The sequence below is a fragment of the Phascolarctos cinereus genome, unplaced genomic scaffold (assembly GCF_003287225.1).
Source record: "Phascolarctos cinereus isolate Bilbo 61053 unplaced genomic scaffold, phaCin_HiC Scaffold_155;HRSCAF=724, whole genome shotgun sequence".
Taxonomy (NCBI): domain Eukaryota; kingdom Metazoa; phylum Chordata; class Mammalia; order Diprotodontia; family Phascolarctidae; genus Phascolarctos; species Phascolarctos cinereus.
In genome coordinates this window covers 776-12171 of record NW_027555464.1, presented here as the reverse complement: position 1 = coordinate 12171, position 11396 = coordinate 776, and the positions used below count along the sequence as shown (strand labels likewise).

Here is an 11396-nt window from a genome sequence, read left to right as displayed (position 1 = left end):
AACTTGTGTATGCTTGGGAAGAGAGAGAAGTGGCAAGATTCCTGTGCACAGGTTAACTCGCTTCGTGCCCTGGCCTCAGATGCCCCTCTTCTGTGGCAAGAATGGGGCTCATTACCCACCTATGCCCGGGCTTGACAGGCTCATCCTGCCAGTACCAGAGTCCAGCTGCCCTCTAGCCAACCCTTTAATGTGGGTTAGACCCAGGTCAAGGATGATCCTCCCTGGATGAAGGCCTGGCTGGGCCCACCCCTGCTCACTCCCGCTCTCCCCTCGCGGCCCGTACCCCGCTTTTCCCACGAGTTCCCTTTCGTGTTATCCGGGTCCCCACTAAAGGACTCGGAGGGGGACTTGGACATGGAAGGGGTTGGCCAGGTCAGAGAGGAAACAGTCTCTGCAGTTATAGGGGTGGGTCTCGCCATTCCAGGACCGGGGCCCCAGAGGAGGTGTGGGGACATGGAGTGTCTGGAGCCCTGAGTGAAGACAACGGTTCACTCATGTGTGCCGGGACACAGTGTCTGCCCCTTCTTTTGTCTGTACAGCCCCTGTACCAAGGCACATCTAACTCTCCTCCACTCCCTAACTCCGCCCCCCAATCCCCAGGTACAGGGATGCCCCTGACTGAATTGAGTCCCCCAATGCCAAGCCTAGTTTTCCACCTATTGGATCTTCCTATCCCCCCAAAAACAAAACAAACAAACAAAAAAACCCACTCCAACATGAAGTTGCACAGGGCTGGATAATTCAGAAATCCCTGAGGAGGCATTGAGGTTGGAGCTCATGAGCAGGCAGATGGGAAAGCCCAGAGCCTGCCTTGGAGGCTGAGACAACTTGTCAACATGGACTCATTCGTAGTATGAGTATGATATTCCTTAAGAGCTGTGACTATGAAATGAAAAGAAAAAAAAGTCTTCAGAGGGCTAGGACTGTTTCTCATGAAGCGAATTACCTAAGGGTCAGGGCTAGAATCAGCTGGTTAGCTTGGCCCAGTCCATGGGACCCCTTCCACCCACCAGAACAGGGTTTTGGGTGGTGGGGGAAGACAAAGACTTTGGAAGTGAAGGTAGTCCTTTCCCTCAAGCTTACCATCTATGGGGAGAAGAGAAAGTGGTGTTTGTGAAGCAACCTGAGAACAAATATAAGGCCAGTGTCAGCTCAGATTGGATAAAGATGCTCTAAGGAGGAGATCCAGAAAGGAGTTAGCAGAGAGTGGAGTCTCTGCTTCAGCAGGGAAGGCTACTGCAGGATCCTATCAAGAGTAGATGCAGTGGCCAGGCTGAGTAAGGGCTGAATGCAGGCCATGAGGCTGATAGGCAGCCGTCATCAATGTGCCTGGGAGATGCTTCAGAAACACTTAGGGAGAGAAGCTTCGAGCCCATCTTTTGTTTTGGAGGAAGAAGTCTAGGGAATGTGGTCCCTTCCTTTCAAGGTGCCCAGCATCAGTTCCTTCTGAGGGTCTCCCAGAATATAAAGTCAAATGACTCAGTCAGTAAGCACTGGTTCTCTTTCTTTCTTTCTGGAATTTCTAGAATTACTCAACTCAAAGGCTTGGAGGATGTCTTGGCCCAGTGAGCACCTGTGCCTGTGTTGCCAGGCACATGTTAATGAGGGGAGCAGCCCCAGCAGCAGCAGCAGCAGAGGGAGTTCCCAGGTGGCTGGACAGCACACCAACTGCAGGGAGGGTCCTCTCAGGTAAGGAGCCAGAGGAGACTAAGCTGCCTTCTCCATCACAACTGCCCAGGGCAGCCAAGGGCCTTGGCTGCTGCCATGTACACATTTCTTTCCTGCCCCCATTTTGGGTGGAGCCATTACTCTACTGCTTGCTTTCCCCACAAACAAGAGAATTTCCTTTCCCCCTTTGACCCCAACTTTTGGCTGCTGCTGCCTTCTCCTTCTGAGAACAGGAACTGGGGAGGGGCAACTTTGAGCATGGAGAAGCCTGGAAACTCTGAGGCCTGAAGCTGGGCAGGGAAGAACCCCTCTAAGCCATAGAAACTCTTCTCCCTGGCCCAAAGGCCCATGCTTCTTAGGGTGAAGCCAGGTGGGTGAAGGGCCTGTGGGTTAGGACACATTTTCAACTGACTCTAAGCTCCTCTCATACCTCATCGTGGTGGTTTCATTTGGAAAGAAGACCTTAGTGGCCCATGGTAGCTGGGGCTTTATTCGATCCTGCATCGCTCATGAAAAATCATTCATGTCTTTAAGGAATAAGAACTGCAAAAGAGGGCTTTGGCTATCATTTCTTTTCATCCTCGAAGTCTCCAGCAGTCTCATTCCCTCCAGGCCTTTCCCCTTCCCTTTCTTTCTCACCCTTCTTCTTTTTCACCCTCATGTCTTTGCTCTTCATACTTGCTGCCCCCTAGGAATGTGAGGAGGAAGTCTGGTTGGGTCACAGGCATCTCACTAGCCCTCTCACCAGCCCCTCACCTGGCCCTTTTGACCTGTAACATCCCCGGGTCGTCCTCAGGGTGCTTCTCCGAGGATGATGGTGCAGGTAGGCATCACTTCTTCTGCCCTGGAGCCCCATTCCCCTGGCATTGCGGCATTTACTTTAAAGGGTGCCTCAAAGCTGGGGGTGGAGCTGGTATCTCTCATATAACAGGAAGAGAGAACTTTGCAGTCTCTGGTTTGGAGGCCAAAGGCGGGGCTCAAGATCCCAAACATGGTTGTCTCACCTTCTGGGTGGATCCTCATTTTTTCCCTTTTCTGCAGGTCGGTCCCTAATCCACCAGCCTGGCTCTGCATCCACCTTCAATAATTGTGCCTCCAAACTTGGCATTTTTAGCTGGTTGGCAATAAACTTTTCAGGTGGATTCTGCCAGTGGTTGGGCACAGTACCCAGGGGAGTGGTGCTGCAGTGTACTTAGAAGAGCTTCTTCATGCCTATGCAGGGGCAAACTGGGCCAGGGTGGAGTAACTCTAGGACAGTGTGGGGAGATGGGCTTATTATGGAAGGATCCCCAAGCACAGCTGAAGAGCTGTGGGAGGATGGAAGAACAGAGTAGCAAGAACCAGCTGTAGAGTTGGCCGGCTGGGAGGGGGCTAGCTCCGGGAAAGGATGGGCTTGCAGGGTGAGGCCTTTGAATCCCTCTGCTGGGATCTTTACAGGTGGGCTCTTGGGAGCATTCCAGTGGTGCCTCGGAAACACCTGGAACTGCCTGTCCACAGCTGCGTCCCTCCAGGACTTCTTTCTGTTAATCAGGTCAGTGAGGCCTCCCTGGGGCCTGTCAGAATGTAAGATGCACTGCTCCAAAAGACACCATTGCCCTCGAGGTCAATATCCCCTTAGGCTTTGCCCTGTTCCTTTTCAGCTTTTTGAGACTTTTATGCAACGAATATTAAGATAAACTCAGGTCAGGGCCAGGGGTATGCTGGAACCAGCTGGAACTTGCTCCTGAGAGTCAGCTACCAATTAGGGCTTCATAGGGTGTCTCCACTGAAGATGATGGTGGGAGAAGTAGGTTGTGTGAGCCTTACCCTCTTCCAGAGCTGGTTGTTCAAAATTTAGCAGCACACATAAGCCCACATTCCTCTTTTCTTTTCAGGGAAGTGGGTTGGCTCTGACTACAAGTGGGACTCTCTTCCTGAGTATCATTTAGGAGCTCTCCCCTCAGTAGTTCCTGACTCTGATCACAACTGAATCTGGTGAGCTCACCTCTGTTAGTCTGAGGGTCCTGAGTTTCTAGGGACACTCCCTCTTTTGGGGTTCCAATCCAGAATTTTCTGCCAAGTCTTCCAGGTCTCCAGGCCATGCTTACAGTTTCTCTGTGGAGGAGCATGGCCAGGTTTCCAGGCTGCCTCCAGGGCTTATTCCAGGAGCCTCTAGAGCAGGGGTGGAGAACCGGAGATCTCCAGGCCACATGTGGCCTTCTAGGTCCTTCAGTGTGACTTTTGGACTGAGCAAGTTTTACAGCATCAATCCTTTGCTGAAGGGGATTGATTCTGAGAACTCCAGCCACGCTGGAGGACCTAGTGAACCACATGTGTCCTGAAGGCCCACAGGTGGCCCAGCCATGCCTTGGATTCTTGGGGCCACAAGCTGGGCTGATGGTGACCAGCCTGCCTCAGCACGGCTTCCTCCTGCAGCTCTTCCAAGTCCAAACTGACAACATTGTAAGGACTGAGACCAAAGATGACTGCCTATTCATGAGCACCATATGAACCTAGTGGTGATGGAGGTCTGACAGGGAGACATCTTCCACCGGACCTGTCAAAGGGCAGTATGTCACCTGGCATAACAACATGAGTGCCTTTCAAAAAGCCAAGTTTTCTCCTTCCACTTTACCCCAAGGACTGTCCATACAAGCCCAGTTCTCCTCTTCTTGGGTGCCCAGTGGCAGGGGTGGAGGTGGGAGGGAGAAGAGCGTTTTAGTTGTTTCATTTGCCACTCAGGGAGGGTCTCCCAGGAGCCTGGGGTGGGGAAGGGCAGGTGCTAACATCTCCTCCTTCACCTTGATAAAATCCAGCAGCTTTTGAACTTGGAAGAAGTTGCTCCTCTTTGTCTTGGGGATGTTGTTGCTTGTGGGTTTTCAGGGTTATGGTGAGCTTTGAGGAGTACCCAGAGTAGCCACTCCAATAGGGTGGGAAGGACAAAAGCTTGGGGACAGGGCTGCCAAAGGAAAGTTTGGAAGACAGAGCTTTGAAGAGGATCCTTTAAGGAGATAAAGGCACCGAAGAACTGGGAAAATGGACCCGGGCCACATATGAGCAAGCTCTCGTGCCTCAATTGTAAGAGTTCTGTGCTGTCTGTCCTTCTCCTCTCCATCCAATCCAACAAACCTTTATTGTTCATCTTGCGTATGCAGGCTTCAGAGCTGCATGCTTCAAGGTCAGGGTGGCCATCCCTCCTACCTTGAGCATGTCAGGGACAGGGAGGTGATTTATCTGTACCCTCAGTGGTCACTGACCTGGCACCTGAGGCTGGGAGATTGGTAGAGGAGCTGAGTCAGGAAGGAATCTGTTATCTGAGCTAGACATACAGCCAATGCCAGGTCTGGAGGGCCTTGCCCTTCCTCATTGGTGAGAACACAGAGGGCATTCCTCCCTGCATGATCCCAAAAGGGCTGCACTCTTGGACAGGAACCATGACATCACTCAGGGATCACTTGACCGCTATGACATCAAGTCCAGCTAGGGAATGATGACACCACAAGCAGATGGTCACCAGGGGCTGTCTGCAGTCAGCCTCTCTGTAGAGCATTCTGGTCCTCATTCAAAAGGTACAGGGCCAAGTGTTGACCAGGCTTGGGACCACAAGGCAGCACTTGTGGGTTCAGTCTCCATGTCCTCTCTCCAGCTGAAACTTATCCCTTATTTTTGCTATCATCCAAAAGTATTTCATGACTTCTGAGAGGATCATGAGAGAGGGAACCCTTTCCTGAAGACTCTTTGGGTGAAGGTGGCTCTAGCCATAGCCTTCCAGATCATGGGCCCCTAGCCCATCTGCCTTCCTTGGGCTGGGATCCTAGCTCACATAGATGTGACACTGCCATACTCAGTCTGGATGGAAGTCCTCACCCTGGACTTCTTTCCCTTCTGGCACCTCAGCCTCTGCCTCAATTAGCCTTTCCTCCCATCTTCTAGGTGGTTGGTATTTCTACCCCGGTGGACTACAGACCTTCCACCCTGCTATGCTGTCCTGGTGGGCAGCCAAGGGAAGCAGCAGGAGAGAGGACCGTTGGGAATCAGGACAGTCCCCCTCATATTTCCAGGTGAGTGTCCAGCTGAGTGTCAGGAAGGCTTTGCACAAGATGGGCAGACAACCCGCTCACAATCTATTTCATTCTTCTCAACCCAGTGTGGGAGACAGGATCAAAGTTCAAGCTTTGCCACTTGCTGACTTTCAGACATTGGGCAATTCAGTGTCTGCCTCTCTAAGACTCAGCCCCATCATTTCCCCACTTCAATTGAAATCAGTTGCCTCCCACAAGAGGCCTTCCCTAGCACCTTGTCACACAGTGGGGTGACCCTGGGAACCCGGGAGTTTCCAACAATTCTCCAGCACAGCCCAGACTAACACACTTTACCAAGCTGGGAAGACATGAAGGCCATTTGCAGATCATGTTGGCTGCCCAGCAGCAGCTTATCCACCAGGTGATTTGAATTTTGGAGCAATGATGAGCTTGCAGGCAGATAAAAAGATCAAACAATAACAGAAAAAACCTGAATTTATACCAAACTTTATACATACATTAATACATACACACACACAGACACACACACACACACACACACATATTTTAGTGACTTTATTAGAGTAATTTCTCATTTTGCTTCCTATCACCCACATTTCTCAGAATAGCCTCTCCATCTCCCCCTCACAGAGCTATCCCTTAAACAAAAGAATAAAACAAGACAGGAAGAAAAGAGTTCAGGAAAACCAACCAACTCAGCACCAGAGTCCTGCCTTCTGTGCAGATTCCATGTCAGTAGACCTTCAGCCCAGCATTAGGAGAAGGGAAGAATGTCCTCCTTGATCATCTCTGGGGCCATGCTCGGACATAATCTTTTCACAACATTTAGTTCAGGATGTTGCTTATTCATTCCATTCTCATGGTTGTCTGTGGTGCTTGTTTATCTTGTAGTCTTCATTCATTTCTTTCACTTTGCTGTAGTTCGTGTAAGTCTTGTCCTGTGTATCTATATAAAACCCAGTTGTGGTTTCTTATACCATGAGAATATTTCACTGTATCCATAAGCCACAGTTGGTTTAGCCATTCCCCTGCGGATGGGTATTGACTTTGTTTGCTACCCAAGGACTTTCTTGGTAGTTAGATTGGTATGACACTGAATAAGTAAGTTAATTTTAGGTACTTTTGTCCCTTTCATTTTATTGGCTTGATGTACCCATGAGCAATGAATATGTCTCTAATTGATGAGAATTGTCTCTGTGTGTGAAGGATGTTTTGTAATTGCATTCCTGGATTTCCTGTGTGTGTCTAGGCAGGTACACTCCAAGTATTGTGTACTGACTACAGTTGTTTACAATGGAATTTCTCTATTCTTTCTGCTGGATTTTCTTAGTTGATGTATGAAAAATGCTAATGGTTTTCATGGGTTTCTTTTTTGCCCGCAATTTGGTTGAAAGAATTATTTTAATGATTTATTTTAGTTGACTCTCTAGGGTTCTCTGGGTAAAGGTTGGTGTTTTCCTTGGTCTCATTGTGTCCTCTTTTTCCTTACAGGAGCTGGAAAGCGGGGTGGTGCACAAGACATCTGAGTGGCACAGGTAAGGCCCCAAACTGACTGGCAAAGAGAAAAGGAGGGAAGGAGGGGTGGAAAGCTAGAGCAGCGTGAACACAAGTGACATTCCGTGGGAGAGGGTGGTCAGTGGAGCCAGAAGCCTTGGGTGAGCGTGTCCATAGTATCGATTCAAACTGAAGCAGACCTCAGAGAACAGTTGAAAGTACTGAGGCCTGGGAGGGAAATGGTGTGCCCAGGGTCTCGCAGGGAGTGGATGTCAGCAAAGACTTCACCAGCCTCTGACTCTGTCCTTTCCATTGAGTCATGTTTTCTTCAGGAGACACTGTTCCATTTCCTGGCCTCTGTTTGACTCCATCCTCCAGTGCCTATTCTCCAGGTTGACCTTGACCTTTCCTTTTGTCACTGGCTAGTTCTTCCCAAGCAGCCTTTGAGGAAAAAAGGCCTAAGGAGATGGGTTCCCTAGAGGCCCAGCTGGTTGTCCTGAGGCAGGAGCTGGTGGCCTTGAGCCAGAGCCAGGGTAAGGTGGAGAAAGAATTATGCCTTTGGCCAGAGAAGATGGTGGCCCTGCATAATGAATGAGTCCTCCAGTCCTCCAGTTAGGCCACATGTACCTCCCAATCTCAATTGGGCTTCCTCGACCAAGGGAGGTACCCCTCTCACCTGTCCAATGGGCCCTTCCCAAAGATGTAGGTCTATTGGGTGGACTTTGTGATATGGACAGGACATTCCTCATCTGTTACCTGGGAGAATAACAGCCCCTAGAGGGTTCAATGAGATAGTTTTTGCAGACTTCAAAGCAGTGAAAAAATGACAGTCTCTTGGTTCACCATCCTTTTCCTGGCACCAAGCTGGCACGTGCTGACCCCAGACCTCAAAGGGACACTAGATAACCCAGGCCCCTGTCCAGGCCCTCTTGCTTCCTCATTTCTGCTGTGCTCAGGTGTTTCTGAGCTCTTTCTCTGGTGGCATCTAGGTGAGTCTAAGGTCCCTGGCTGGGTTCAGCAGGTCCTTCATATTAAGCTAGAGGAGGTGCAGGCCCAGCTTCATGACCTGGAGCACAAAATCCTGAGTTATGTGACAGAGGAGCAGGACAAGTCTGTGAGCAAAGCTGCTTCCATCTTGAGGCTGACCCTTCTGAAGAAGGGAGTGACTATCGGGATGACGAAGGAGGTGAGGCCTGCCCCACTGGCTGTTCTCCTGGCTGGGGTCACTGGTTTGCCCTGAGAGGAGCCTGCCAGGAGGAGGGGAAACCCTGGCAGACCAGGTAGCTCAGTTGCCCGGCCCCGCATGACTGGGCCAGCCCTGCAGGTGGCCTGTCCCCTGAGTGGTGCATGCTTGTCTTTTAGGAAGTACACCAGATAATACAGCAGGCACTGAAAGAATACAGTGAAGATCGCATTGGGCTGGTGGATTATGCCCTGGAGTCCTCAGGTAGGTGGCCTGCAGAAAGCCAGAGGGCTCAGGACAAGAGGGATTGGAAAATCTGGATGGCCCTTAGGAGAGAGGAGGAATTGACAAATTAAGATGTCCCTTATTGGCCAGGTCAGTTAGGAGGGCTGATGCCTGGCAGTACCTCCTCACCTTGAGGGTTGCCTTAGGCCATCTCTGTCTCCTCCCAGACCTTTGGGTGCCCTCTCCCCACTTCTCTCCTTGTTGCTCTTTCAGGGGCCAGCATTGTCAGTAGCCACTCGTCAGAGACCTATGGCATCAGGACGGAGTGGTTTGGCATACCATTTTGATGCTATTTCCAGTCCCCAAGAGTCATCTTCCAGGTAGCGCTGAACAAAGATCCCCCAGCTTGGCTCTCTATGTGCCATTCCCACCCTCCTCTGTGGGGGTTGTGCTCTTAAGGCAGAGTGGCCCCACGATTGGACCTATTCCATCTGCTGCCTCCTTTCACCAGACTTGTCTTGTGCCCACAGCCAGAAGTCAACCCTGGCATTCAGGGGCTGCCAGGGCTTTGTCGTGGTGTGCTTGTCTGCCCACATCCAGCTCACTGCTGTCACCTAGGAGTACGTGCTGAAATCCCTGTCACTAACCGCTGACATCCCCACTTCCCCAGAGGACTTTGTCATCACGGTAAGTACCTGAGCCTCGCAGCTCTCCTTTCTAGAGTGTCAGAAAGTAATTTCTTAACAGCAGCATTGCCAGGTGAGGAATGCAAGGGTATGCCAATTTTACACGTGTGACATTGAGGCTGGTCTCCTGACTCCAGACCCAGCCCTTCTGCTCCTCCCCCTCTTAGTCAAGAAGAGCCAGGAAAGGACAATGACAGCAGTCAGAACAGCCAAGATTACCATGCTACCTTAGGGTCCTTTTTGACAGCAAGTTGCCTCCCTGGCCAAGTGTGTCAAGGTGGAGCTGTTCCGGGATAGTGATCACCATCCCCTACATAGTCACCACTCAGGGCAGAATTGGAACATCCACTTAAGGAGATTTTGAGAGAAAAGAGGGAGCCAGAGCAGAAGGTGTCAAATGGAGGGAAGGGAGCCACTTTAGGATCCAAATCCAGATTCAGATGAAGAAATTGAGGCTCACACACTGAAGGGGTTTGTGCCAAGACATTCAGCAGCTTTGGGAAGAGGCTGAGAAGGCCAAGGCCTTGGAGGGCAAAGGCTCTGTCCATTGAAGTAGTGAGAGAGATTCTAGCAGGTGAGGGGATTAAGGAAGGCAATATCAAGGTGGATTGTGTTTGCTCCTCTTCCCCCTCCCCAGTATTTCCTGCTTTGTCTGCCTCCTCCTGTCCCTGCAGAGACTCATTTGGATTCTTGTCCTACCAGCATTACCTTTCCCGCACCCCACACCCAGCCATCCATTTGTCCATCCCTCCATTCCCCTTGTTTTACCTTCTGTGCAGGAGCTCAGTGAAAATTCTCAGGTGGAGGGGGTGGCCCTTGGGCACTTCACTTATGATAATGCTGGGGAGACCATACAGACGTTCTATTTTCACTTATGGAGGGCCAGTCCCACTACAGTCCCCCAGTAACCCAGGAAGGCTGGTGATCTGGAGGGCAGGATCACTGGCCAGGGATGCTGTGGTTTTGCAGTGTTGCAGTGGGAGCCAGGGTCTCGTGGGTCTGATTGGAAACTGAAGGATAAGCTTGGGGCTGAATTCAGCCACTCTCTTTGAAGGAAGCTTGGGGCACAAGGGCTGTGCGGGCAGGGCACCCACCAAGGGATCTCAGGCCTTCCTCACCCCACTCTCTTCTTCCCACAGGGCAACAACACAGCCCCATACAAGCTGATAGAGCTGCGAATCATCAGCAACTGGGGTAACCCTCAGTATACCTGTATTTACCACTTCAGGGTCTATGGGAAGCATGCCATTTAGCCCCTGCCCACCCTGTTGCCTTCACCCCTTCCTCCTTCAGCCACCAGCAAGCAGCTCTCCCACCTCCTCCTCCCTGTCCCCGCTTAATCTCTTCTGGGTACTGTGCCTTCTGGGGAGAGAGACAAAACCTCTGTGGAGCCCTCTTGCCCCACCAGGCCCACTTGGATATCGATAAGACAACCAGCTGGGCCTTTGTTTCTGACAAGGCCAACAACCTGGATTTGGGGGAAGTTTTACCACAAGATCACCTACAGTGGCATTTAGAAACAGAATGTCATCATGGGGTGTAGCCATGGCTAGGTAGCCCCTTGTACCCACTGGGGCTTCATTTAGACTGGACTGGAAGGTTTCTAGTATGTGGAAAGGCAGTATTATTAGATAGAGCGTGAGTCATGTGTTAGATAGTGCTGAAAGGGAAGAGCGCTCAGAGAGCAGCCAGGGGCCATGGGGAGAGGGCCTTCCCTTATGCTACTGCTACCAGGTTTCTCCTGCATACCCTCAGGGGTGCAGACACTCTCCTTCTCCACTTTAGCCATGCCTTCTTCAACCTCCTGACATGGAGCTCAGTCACTGTGGTCTCTCCTTTGGGACCATCAGCTTCAGTTTTTATGGCTATGGTGGGGAGGAGACTGGCCAAAAGCCTGTGGAGAAGGGCCCTTCCCTGGCCTCTTGCAGGGTGGGCATTGATCCAAACCTCCCCTCTATCCCTGAGGTACACCTGACATGGCCCCGGTGCCTCTGCAGGGAAACAGGGCATTGGAGACTCATCAGCCTCTTACTCTGACCTCTGAATCTAGTTCCTTTTGAGATTGGTTAGCATATGGGCAGGTATTAAGTTTATGGGGATAGGGTTTGGGTTGGGGGG

At 51.1% G+C, this 11396-nt stretch overlaps 1 pseudogene across 1 annotated transcript; it reads left to right on the top strand.

The window, feature by feature from the left end:
* The first annotated feature begins 1532 nt into the window (after positions 1–1532).
* On the top strand, positions 1533–11004 carry LOC110204241 (SUN domain-containing protein 2-like; annotated as a pseudogene). The gene is made up of 14 exons (XR_013485213.1): positions 1533–1689; positions 2361–2491; positions 2710–2805; positions 3106–3199; positions 4464–4537; positions 5581–5708; positions 7182–7225; positions 7611–7795; positions 8174–8370; positions 8547–8631; positions 8866–8972; positions 9123–9279; positions 10058–10147; positions 10415–11004. The product of XR_013485213.1 is annotated as an SUN domain-containing protein 2-like (transcript).
* Positions 11005–11396: the final 392 nt, after the last annotated feature.